The sequence below is a fragment of the Triturus cristatus genome, chromosome 7 (assembly GCF_964204655.1).
Source record: "Triturus cristatus chromosome 7, aTriCri1.1, whole genome shotgun sequence".
Taxonomy (NCBI): domain Eukaryota; kingdom Metazoa; phylum Chordata; class Amphibia; order Caudata; family Salamandridae; genus Triturus; species Triturus cristatus.
The window spans coordinates 768,073,961-768,082,249 of record NC_140590.1 but is presented as its reverse complement, the minus strand read 5'-3'; positions in this window follow the sequence as shown (position 1 = coordinate 768,082,249).

Here is an 8,289-nt window from a genome sequence, read left to right as displayed (position 1 = left end):
CGCCAAACAACCTAGTGGGATCTTCCTCCAGTTGCAGGACACTTTCTCTGTGTGAATTGTGCAGTATGCCTTCTAACTACACAATCTAAAATGATAGAGCTTGGCCTCATTACTACCTGGGAGCAGGGGGTACAAACCAATTGCAACAGCAGAAATGTGATATATGTCATTTCCTGTCCATGTGGCCTTTGCTACATAGGAATGACTATGCGGAAAATTAATATCGAATAAGTGAGCAAAAAAGTACAATCTGATATAGGAAGGCATCGACCAGACTGATAACATACTTTCTTGAGAAAGACGGTCGATTTTTGAAAAACTCATCCCTCAGGCTGAGATCAGCAACAGACTCCTAGAAAAGGAGCAAAGATGAATCTACAAATTAAAAACACACAAATGGGGTCTTAACTATGAAATATCATGGAACCAACTGAACTTCCATTAGTCCCACACTGGCAAACCTATGAAACTAATTTAGCACCCTTCGTATGACATAAACTGGAGTTGTTCTACTAGCCTCAGCCTCTATCATGTAGGGCTGGACCACTCCAGGGGCCACTGAGAGCACGCAAGTATAGGAATGCTGCACAACAGGTACTCTGTACCTTTGGAGGCCACTAAATTCAGGGGGTACTCCCTCTCATTACTCCAGGGCCCGCTGACAACACACAGGTATAGGGAGACTACATCTTCCATGATTCCAGGACCAGACACATGGCAACTACGTGCCAGGGCTTTATGGTCACATGCAGACGTGTTGTGTTTGGAGTTTACAGCGTCCTCTCTGGCGCCAGCACACCCATGGACGTTGCAAAAACAATAGTTGATGGACAGAATGCAGAACAATGTTATGCATTCACCCCAGTACAGAGATCTGGGCCTAAATCCATCGTTTTTTAGCTCACCATGCCGTTCCAGTTTGAACCCAGCCATATGCAAATTAGTCTTGACCCTGTGCCTCATGGGTAGAGTCCAGCCTGAACTGCCAAGCCAGGTGCTCCCTGGACTGGAAACAAGCATCCTAGGACTGGCATGGAGAGCACGGGACCCACGTCTGGGCATACCCTTCCCACTCGGGTGACAAATGCAAAAACAACAGTTGATGGACAGAATGCAGAACAATGTCATACATTCACCCCAGTACAGAGATCTGGGCCTAAATCCATCGTTTTTTTGCTCACCATGCCGTTCCAGTTTGAACCCAGCCATTTGCAAATCAGTCTTGACCCTGTGCCTCATGGGTACAGTCCAGCCCGAAATGCCAAGCCAGGTCCTCCCTGGACTGGAAACAAGCATCCTAGTACCGGTTTCAGGGTTTCACCCCTCTTCAGCCAGGATAGCTTGATTCCAGTGGCATGGACGTTTCCATCCAGCCCTGGCAACAATACGTCTGCGGTATGTTTATTACTGAATGGGGGGAGCACCGCACCTTAATGGGCCACTCGCTCATGAGGCCAATCACAACCATTCGGGTCCCGAGGGAGATAAAAACTCACGCTCCCCGGCATCAGCCTGCCGCAAGCTGGGGAGAGCAAAGCCAAGTAGGTGATGAAATGGTTAGGGACCTTTGACTAAGTAAGTGCCTCTGCATGCTGATTATTGTGTTATGTTCTGAACAGCAGTAACAAACCTGATAACAAATACAAATTGTGGATTTTCCTCGTTATCTTCGTTGGCTTTAAACTTGACAGCATAGTCTCTTACCCTCCTTTCAGGTTTTGACTACTCTTGCCCCCTGTGCAGTTAATTGTCTCCCACACATTGGCTGAGTGAATATACAACATGTTTTTAATTTTCTCAGACTGTCATTTTGATTAGATGTCTGTGTGTATCTCCCAAATAAAACCCCAACTAGGGTATATGATTGATGGTCTATGTACATCGTGAGTACCTCAGTCCAAGTCACAAAACTCTTTTGATGTGTGATTGTTTTTCACTTTTAAAACAAGTATGAGGTGGAACATTGGTGCACTGGAAAGGAGTGATTCACATGATCTTGTGCAAGACGCCAGTTTGAGATGCATGATGATGAGTAGAGTTGATACCAATGAGTGACAAGAAATGTTCACAATATGAAGCATGTGATTAGGGAGGTGTGCGTGTCACATATGAGAAGCCACATGGTGGCAATGTTTCTTCATGCCACGTAATTTGTATTTACAGGTACTACCCAGAGTGGCAAGCATTGCACTGCCTATGCCTGCTCTGAGTGAATTTGAATGCTGCACAAGATCACATAAAATACGTAACTTGGGGAGTGCTAAATATACGCCACCCTGGCGAAAGCCCAGGATCTTTTCGGGCCATTAGTGCAGGGCTGAAACACGTTGGTGTAATTGGTGTATTTAGAGTTACAGGACCATTGCATCCTAAAGTCCCGATTGTATTATAGACTTTTAATCTTTCCCATCCACCCCACTAATAAAGGGATACCTGTGGAGTGGATGAGGAATTGTTATCATTAATTATGCCCCCTATTTAACAATCTTCATTAGAGCTCCCTGAAAAATGGTTGAGTACACCCTGACCTCTAGGAGTCAGGGTGAACCCGATGATGAAGCATGCCACTATTAGAGTGGGTGGGGGTTATATTAAAAAGGGATTATTTTTCCCTTTCCCACTTCCTTAGAAGTTGTGCATAGGTGTGACAGTTAACTTCTTGTCCACATTTTGTAGGTGCCTTAGCTCCAGATTGATACCCTTATGTTAGCAGTACTTTGTGACTACTCTGGAGTGTTTGGGATGAAAAACTTGGACAAAGGTTTATGTAGCGGTCAGAGAGCGCAACATAATTGGTTGGAAAGATTTAGCCAAGTTAGGCATTATCTTAAAACTGGGTCGTTCGGAACCTATCATACTAGATGACATCCCCATTTTATTTGTTGACACTAAAGAGGAACTCACTTAGATGTTAATAGCAAGGTATCCCAGAGTGTTTGTGAATGAGATTGAAACTTTTAAAGGCTTTGAAAATCAGATCAAATGTACGAAAGGTGCCACGCCAGTGGTCCACAAAGTTAGACCTGTGCCTTCAAGTGTGAGAGACGATATGAAGTTGCTGTTAGATAAATTATGTGCAGAAGGGGTCATCATGCCTACTGACTCTTTAGAATGGGATTCCCCAGTGGTGCTCACAAAGAAGTGGTCAAGAGATCGTCATTTGTGTGTGGACTCTCAATTAAAACATTCTGATTGTCACCCTTTACCTCTCATCCAGGATATGGTAGCAAGTATTGGTGATGCTGGTTATTTTCGACTATTGATTTGCATTCAGCATACCATCAAGTTTCCCTATCGAAAGATTCTCAAGAGCTTACCACATTTGTTGCTCCTCAAGGGGCATACAAATACCTGAAATTGCCATTTGGGTTAACCTCAGTGGTGGGTGTTTTCTAGAAAATGATAGATGTTTTATTTGGTGGGTAGAAATACGTGTCTGTGTTTTTCAGTATGACATTCTTATATTCACTGAAAGCGTGGAAGAACGTTTGACAGCGATTGCGAGGCTACTGAGTATTCTTGATGAGGGAGGGATGACTGTGAAGCCTAAAAAATGTACATTGTTGGAGAAAGAAGTTCACTACTTGTTCACACTATTTCTTAAGGATGCATTAGGCCCACATTTTGAAAACTTGAGGCTATTCAAAAAGCCCTACCACCAGAGGATAAGGACACACGCTGTTCTTTTTTGGGATTGTGTGAATATTATGCTAGATTTGTTCCTGGATAAGCTTCACCTATTCTGCCTTTAAGATCTTTACTGAAGAAAGGGGCATCGTTCGCTTGGTCTGAGGAACTTAATGACTCCTTTGAAAGAGTAAAAAAAACTGGTGGTAGAAGCACCAGCTTTGAATTCTTTTGTACCTCAAGGGAGGTCCTTCATTGTGGTGGATGCCAGATTAAAAGGTAAAAGAGCTGTCTTTGGTCAAGTGGGAGATGGTAGGGAAAAGACAGTAGCTTTTGCGTCAAGTACGCTTAGTGGCACATAGGATTTAGCTTGTGTGTGGGGTGTCTAAAAATTTTAAACCTACATTTGAGGCACCTTGTTTGATGTATTAATTGACCACAAGCATTTGGTTTCCCTGCTTAGCAGAAATGTTTTAGGTAACACATCTGCATGCTTAGTTAGACTTCTTTCCACACAAGAATACGATTTACAGGTCAAGTACATACAAGGTGGTAAGAATTAAAGGGTAGATTGTACTAAAAGGTGAATGTGTGGTGGTGGTGATAGAAGCTGTTTCTGGGTGTCTAGGCATGATTTCTGAAAACGAGTGGCTTGATGCCACGGGTCAGAATTCAGTGTTGCAAAAAGTGTTTCATTTTGTCAGGGTTGAATGGCCCTCTTACAAACGGTTATCCAGTAATCTGCAGGCGTATAATCAAATTGCTTATAAATTGACTTGTGAAAGACAGTTTTGTTTGAGAAATGGTCCTTTTATACCTACAGAAATTTTTCAAGGAAAGATAATAGAGGGTTATTTAGTTTTGCAATACATATCAACTTATGTTCACAGTGTTTCAGATACACACGGGAGGACAGTTAACAAGCCTCTGCTTCCTGACCCCTTACCAGAGTCTCCATGGTCTAGAGTTGCATTGGGTGTTTAAGGTCCTTTTCAGGTCCTCCCATGTGAAAAAATACTGTGTGTTAGTTATTCACTATTTTTCTAAATGGTTTTATTATAATTGTTGGGATTCAGCCAGTACTAAGAATGTTTTGGAATTTCTTTCTTGTGGGGTACCCCAGGCAAATAGTGTCTGACAATGGTACACATTTTGTGTCTATTGACCTTAAAGCATTTTTGTGTACTCTTTTTGTGTAATCATGATATCAAACATCTTCAAGTGGCTCTATATAGCCCAACGGCAAATGGTTTGATCTGATAAAAAGGGCTGACTACTTTTGAAAGAGGGTGTCCAAACCACCCTTTCAGCTGAGCTAGATGTTCCGGACTTTCTTAGGATGAAACCTTGGTCATACCTCACAACCTCTCAACCAACCTAGGAATCTCTCCCTTTAAACTGGAGAGGCAAGAACCAAACTTGTACCAGGGTGGTTGCATACTAGAGGTGAGGCGGTAGATGAAGAGGGTAGATTCGCTGAATTGAGAAAAAGAGTGGATAAACAACAATTTAATCAAAAGCCAAAACCGTGGATTAGCAGTCGGTGATTGGGTGTTACTAAAGAAAACATTCAAGGTTGTAAAAGGTAGATCCATATATTCTCCCTCGGTCAATGTGGTACAGGTTAGTAGGGCATCCATTCGTCTTCAAAACAAAGGATGGTGAAAAAAAATTGTGTTGTTTCTATTTTGCAAAAACAAGCAAAGATATTCTTTTGCACGTGTGTCTGAGAAGAGGATGAGAGTTTGATGCTGACTATGGATTTTGGCCTTAAAGAATCTGCTTGCAGTGGTGTAGGGGTCCAGAGTTCTCTCGCGCTCGAGATTCAAACCAGTCCTTGTCCTAGGGGTGATGCTTTAATGAAAGGGAATTCTGTTGCATGTAATTCTGGGGTGGACACTGGTGCATGTAATTCTGAGGCGGACTTTGAGGTATCTGTAGCGGGGCAATCCTTGGTAAGGCACTTACTGCGGCCCGCGATTATGTCTTTTCGTAAATTGGCATATACTTCATCTTTCCCTTTCCTTTTGTAAACAAAGGGGGTAATGTAGTATGATAGTGTATTGTACTATGTAAAGTAATATGGTAATGTACTATAGAAAATGTAGAGATGTAAGGTCAGATGTATTAATTTAGGTTTCTATCATTCTTTTTCTTTTATGTTCATGTATATCTTTGAATGGGGTTGTTAATTCTCAGGATGTTGGGGAGGTTCTGAAGCGGGTCACTCCTCAATTGATACCTGACTCCAGGACCTGAAAGATGGCAGGTGCATGGGTCGTATACTTCTGGAGTTGATAAACTACATAAGAAACTTTACACTGACTCAGTGTCTTTTCCTGGGCACCGCATGACCCATACAGACATAGAGAGGAAGGAAACACCAAGCGTCTTTTAAAGAGCTTTGTTGCATTTTTTTGTTTATAAGTTTCATAAGACATACATTATCCTCAAACTCATATATATATTGCAGGGTATGTACAAGCATCAGAATCATTCTGAAGTGTCAGAACTAAGCATCCTGCTAATTGTGGAGAAATAACATGAAGCAGCAGAGACCTCATTTGGCAGTATCCCATATTGCTCAATGTCCAAGAAGGCAAACAGATAACCCAAAAGAAGATTTAAAAAAAAATACAGAGACAGTAACGAAGTACAATAGCATTAAGCCTAGTAAAAGTACCTTTATGGGACAGGATAATCGGTTAATGAGGGACGATGCCATTCAATGTAAGTCACAATCACCCCACCTCCTGCCAGTAGTGTTCAACTAGGTCTCGGCGTTCTGTACATGAAATGCTTTTAATGTATGTGAGGGTCGGAGAAAGAAGGAGACATGGGTAGCTATGGTTGTTATGATGATTGTACATTATATGTGTGTAAGAACAGAACTAGACATACTCCATCCCATCCATCAAAGGGGTGGTGGTGTCATGTTTGGCGTATTCCTGAAAGTACATCCCATAAGGCTGTTATGGGGCACTTAGGAAGTCCACTGGCCTTGTCCCTGCATAGGGACCATTAATCCAACTCCACCCACTGAAAGACTATTGTGCACCAGGTGCAGTTTCTGACCAAAGAATGGGATTTCCTTTTCATTGTAATAGAGTGTCTGGACAATAGTAGGGCTAGGTCTGTAAACTGACTCTAAACCTTGCCTGATTTGGGATGCTTGTATCGGTAACAACCAAGCTTAGCATGTTGCACAGAATGTCACATGGCATGCTACAATTTGGTGTCATGTGCGGTTTTACTTGACCACTGCAAAAAGATTACCCTTTGGCAAGCATACTGAGGGCGCATTGCTTAAAACAATGGTTCTGCATGCAGCAGTTCATATCAGTGGGTAACAATAGTGGAGTATTTCCCACATAACCAAGGTTCACAGCTCCAACCTGTATTCATGGAGCAGTCATTATTACCTGGTTTCTCTTCTACACAAAATGTAGGCCAATCACAAAACTTGGATGTAATTTTGCCTGTAATTGCCCCAAACATCACTAATGCTAGTTACTTTCGTTGTGGATACATTTGACAGTAAAGTAAGCGGCTATTTGGTGCTTCTTGGTATCGAAAACTGTATGACCCTGAGCAGGAGAGACAGGTTGTAGAGTTTGTAAGATCGCTGTGTTGGATCTAGATGTTAGTAATGCGCGTATGTGCTAGCACACCCTCACAGTTCATAAAGTGCAGCCAACCGGTAAGTGCAGACTGGCACTTCCTTATTCACTGCGGTGGGTACAACTTCTACCCACGTGCAGTGTCGGATGTCATCCCATTCGTAGAGGTGGGCAAGTCACTGAAAACTTGAGCCAGGCTAAAGCCTGGCTCTGGCTAAGACCGAGGTCATGTTGGAGCTTCAAGTCCATAACAAGCCAAACTTTCATGTGGTTCCTGCCTGCCATCCTCACTCTACCCAGGACGTGGCGTTATGGTCAGAGCTGCCGACTGTAGACCTGGGGACCAGGTTCGGCTCAATATCCTGTGATTCTGGGCAAATCACGTAATCGCAGAGCGTTTATACAATGCGTGAGACCTTGCGTAATATACTAAGTCTCATATGACTGTATTGTACTTTAAATGGCTAATAGTCATTGAACATTCTAACATGAGTAAAGATTTGTCAGTTAAATAAAAGTAGAAATATACATATTGCAGCTTAATTTTTTACATTAAGCACTTAATATATTTTTTAAAAAGGGAAAACATAAATGGATAAATAAAGACGGAAATGACAAAAAAATAAATACCATAGAACCGGGAAGCCTAAATATAGCTGATGCTCATGTAAAGCGCTCAGCCTTGTTGAGTTTGTGCTGTATTTAAAATCTGCAGAAAATGAACTAAGAAGAAGAAACATAGCATTAACATACAGTAAGACAAATAGATACCCATTTCCTGTCTAATTTGTACAAAGAGAAACCAGAAAACCTGGCTAAATTGCGGCTTCCCCACTTAAATTGTGCAATCTTAGGCAAATTGTTTATTTCACCAAACCTCTATTTTCTTTATTACTATGCATGAAAGCACATTCAAATATGTGATTTCAGACTACCAGTTGTACTAAAGTCACTTTTAATAGGTTCTTCTTAGTGCAGTGCTATAATGTGCCCTATTAACAACAAAGCTTCCACATGTTAAAGAAATACACTTTTTTTAATT